Source organism: Fukomys damarensis, unplaced genomic scaffold (assembly GCF_012274545.1).
Source record: "Fukomys damarensis isolate Sample0158 unplaced genomic scaffold, DMR_v1.0_HiC HiC_scaffold_14, whole genome shotgun sequence".
Classification (NCBI taxonomy): Eukaryota; Metazoa; Chordata; class Mammalia; order Rodentia; family Bathyergidae; genus Fukomys; species Fukomys damarensis.
Window position 1 is genome coordinate 74,689,904 of NW_022900926.1, and position 4,342 is coordinate 74,694,245.

General features: G+C 45.5%; 1 protein-coding gene across 3 annotated transcripts in view; it reads right to left on the reverse strand.

The window, feature by feature from the left end:
- Prdm1 (PR/SET domain 1) overlaps window positions 1-4,342 on the reverse strand; it is a 104,031-nt gene that overhangs the window by 20,284 nt on the left and 79,405 nt on the right. The window lies entirely within an intron of this gene.

Genomic DNA, 4,342 nt, shown 5'->3' on the forward strand with positions numbered 1-4,342 from the left:
GGTGCTGCCGCTCTTGCCGCTCCGCGACACTGGAGGGCCGAGCGTCCCAGCAGCACTGTCTGTGTCAACCCGAGCGGCGGCTCTTTCCCCTCCCCGCAGCCGACGAGCGCTAATGAGCCACTGGTCTGATTCACTCCTACCAGGGGCCGGGGGCGTGGCCATTACCTGCGGAGCCGCCGGGCCAGGGCTTTCCCCCAGATCTCGAGCTGCCCAGCTTCCTCTCTCCGCAAATGAATTTCAACATTTACTTGGAATCCTCTTACTTCCCTTTGAAGGCGCTTACCCTCAACGTTTGCTTGGGTTGCATTGTATTCTAAATACCCCAGACCGCCCTGCTTCCTGCCGTGGCAGAGCAAGGGGGGTGCACACTCCTTAAGTGAAGGAAACCTAAAACTTACGAAAACATCGTGCAGTTCTTCAGCTCTAACTCGCGGTTACGGAATACACAAAATTTACGTGGAAAGAGCAAGCTAAATTGTTCTTGCATCTAATGTAATACAAGGTAGCTGTCTCGTGCTCAAAGTATTGCCTATGATCAACACAAACACCCCTCCCCAACTTGTAAAATTGCCCCCCTTCTGCCAGCTGAATACATTCACGTTTGGGAGCACAAACTTCCCTCTTTCAGCTATTCGGTAAACGGGGAAATGGGAAAAGTCATAATTTTCTAGATTTGTTGTTGTTCCTTTCCTCTCTTCCCCAAACCCACAAGCAGGCTTCTGAAGAGTGGAAGTAAAACGAGGAGCAGGAATGGTTTCACAGCGAAGGGGAATATTGAACCTATCACTGCACGCGGAAAGGGGCTGGAGACAGTAATTAGTGGGGCTTGTGCTGAGCCTGGCCGGCTCTTCCTCCAGCCCCAGCCCTCCGCTGAAGGAAGGACATCCTGTGATGATGGCATACAATGTCCTGTTTGTTTATTATTAAGAGCGTGGACCTTGCATTCCTGCTTCTCATTACAAAACAAACCAGATGCTTTACTTCCTTCAGCAAGGAATCTCTAATTCAGAGAAACAGTGACGCAAAGGTTCCATTTATAGCAAGCACCCCATTACAACTGCTGTTTAGCTCGCTGAAACACAAGTCTTCCACTTTCCTGCCGGCCTCGCCATAGGTAGGGGTGTTTTTTCTATTCATCTCTCCGTGACCTTAGTCTGCTGTCTTTTCTAGTACTGTACTTTAAATACACGTGTGCGCACACACCCACCCACCCCCACACACTCACACCTCCACTTACACACACCCAGTCCCAACCTAATGATACCAACTTAGTCATGCAATGAAATGGACATCTGAGTTATTTGTTTACAGGAAGAAATGAAACAAAGCAAAGCAAAAGCCCAACTCAATCATAAAGATAAGTGTTTATCTTTAAATTTTCTTCCAGGAAACCTTTCTAGAATTTTCTTTGGGGAGGGGTGGGATGCAACAGATTACATGCCAGAAAGTGTCCGTGGGTCTAAAGTCCTCCCCCAGCCTCTGCAGGACAGAGCTACTAAATTCCCACTAGGGGACACGAGCAGCACACACTCCCTGCCCGAGGCGGGACCACCTGTCATTGCACACTGTGCCAGAGGGGACGCTAGCACCGAGAGGAAGCACAGCTTGTAGCTGGCACATGTGCGAGGGTTATAAAACTGAATGAACAATTCCTCAGAGCCCACAGAGGGCTCCAAGATGATAATTAAGCAAGAGAAATCCAGCCTTCTCCAGAGGGCTTATTAGCTGATGCTGAGTCAGTGCCACAATGGACAGAAAAACAACGCAGTCATGCCGGAGGCGCGTGCTGCTGCTAACCGTCTCTCCTGCAGGTTGGTTAAAGAGCATTTTCCTTCCCTTTCAGAGTCTACCTCTGTTCTTGGGCTGTATATACCACAAAAGTGCCATGACTCAACCGCGACGGAATAAAACAGACAAAATATCTGAGGCGGGGAGAGGGCTATTTTGAGCCAAATATTTGCTTTAATGATTGAAGATGCCAGTGAATGGACTCACTGTTAATTAATATCAGCCTGCGCTTACCTTCAGAGGTGGTGAAATGGGCTTGAGTCTAGGGAGGACGCAAACATCAAATACCAGTGTGGGGCTTAGCAGGCAACCCTAAAATTAGTTCCAGGTGCTCCAGCTCAGCTGGCGAAGAGTATGAGCAGAACTTTAAGGAAAGTAGATTTTGAGACAGAATGTTGGAATATAACATCCTTCAAATCTTTGATTTTTGTCTCAAAATGATAGGCAAAAAACTCCCCCAAAACAAAAAATCTCCAATCCAACTTTTGACTGATTATAGCAATCAAGATCTAGAAGTCACGTAATTTAAATAATATAATTGAAAATGAAGGACACAGAAAAGAAAGAAGGAATACAAGTAAGCAGGTTGCAAATATGAAAGCCAGATTAATGGGCCAGGGATTTAGCTCAGTGGTTCCACCGCCTGCCTTGTTGATTCCCAGTACCATAACGGGGGGGGGGCGGGACAGAAATGTATGGGCCCCTGCACTTCACCCTGCCCTTCTGGAAGGCCTGGGCGGCACACACGGAGGAGGTTAGAAAGCTGGGGGCTGCCAGCACTGGTACAGTGTGTGGAGCTCAGAGACTGCAGGTCTCACGATGTTGGTTTCTAAGTAACAACTCAGGACAGTGTCAGCAGTAATTTATTGTTTCGCTCTGTGTTCGAATACACACACACACACACACACACACACACACCCGTCAGTTATCTTTATTAATCAGCATTTCTTGAGCAGAGTTCTCTCATTCAGAGTGTTTGCAATGGCAGTAAATCATGATGATCCAAACAGCTCTGTTCTCAGAAATCCTGATCTTGTTCCTCCGATGTCATCATCACAACAGCTAAACAAGTCAGGATTACCTCAGTTTCAGCTACTGGGCCAGTTGTTGTTTTGTTTTTTTTTTAACCTTCTGTCCTAGGGTGGGTTGGGAATTGCAATGTAGGTGGCCAGATGACTAGATGGGGAACAGAACTATTGCAGAGTGAAAAGCAGTTGAGCCCCAAATCTGGAGACCTGACTCTACTTGGGGAATTTTTTTTTCCTAAGGAAAGTAAAAAACGGGATGAAATATGCTCAAGATGAAATGTGTTTTTGTTTTCTAATTCAACTCCTGCTATACCCAAACAAGGTCAATGACAGGCTAACCACATCAAGAGAGCACCCCCCACCCTCTGCTCCCTACTCCATACCCACCCACCCAACCATCACTCCCCACACCCACTTCCCACTTCCTGTAAGTTAGGCATCTTCATGCTGGTAAACATTTGGGGACCAACTGTAAGCCTGAGCCTGAAAGAGGGGCACCATGGCTTTGAAGCCCTCCCACGTCTCAAAGCCAGGCTGAGAACTAGAGGGACACTTGAGTTTTAAACTTTAACAGCCTTCTCAACTCAAATCACTGGGCTTGGCTTTTTGGCTGCCTTCCTTTTTAAAAGCCAGACAAGAAGAGCAAGTATGTGTGTATGAGTGAGAGAGAATGTATGCATGACACATGCTATGTTACAATGCAGCCCGTGTGTCATTGGTATGATATGTGTATGATATGTTTCAGTGATGTATGAACTCAATTTAAAAATAGCATAAACTTCCTTCTTATGACACACAGATCACCTCCTTGAAACTTTTCCTTTGTTTTGTTTTTAGTACCGGGGATGGAATTCAGGTCTTCCCACTTGTGAGGCAGGCAGTGGAACCACTGAGCTAAATCCCTGGCCCCCTCCTTGAAACTTTTGACAAATGTATTCAAGGCCTAAATTTTGGGATGATGATCCCAGAACACTGTGGGATATTTTGAAATGAGGTCAGTGTTTTGACTTCCTAAATAAGGGAAACAAAAATTAAGCAAACTGAACAACCACAAGGACTCTCTTCCTTCTCTAGGAATGAAGACAGGATAAGTGCTATCCAGAGACCTTTGTAAAACCCACAGCCTTTGTCCCTACACCTAAATACCTTCTGACTTTCCTTGCACATCAATGGGTTTTTATATGATTATTTACATATTTTTAAATTATCCATTTAGTTTTCTATCCACCCACTTAATAACACCAGCAATAATAATAATCATTGCCACAGCATTCATGGGGGAACAACAGTGAGTTTCCAATATGTTTTTTTCCTAAATATATTTTAATTATGATTAATATTCAGATCTAAGAGGGATCTTTGTTCCTAAAAAGCTCTGGGAAAGGAAATCATTTCTGAGCCAGGGCATTTGGTGGGGGGAAAAAAAATCTAATCTATCTAAAAGAAGGCAAAACTTGAATTCTTAAGAAGGAAGAAATGGCAACCCAGCAGGTGCACATCCTGACCCCCTCTCCTCTTCTCTCCTC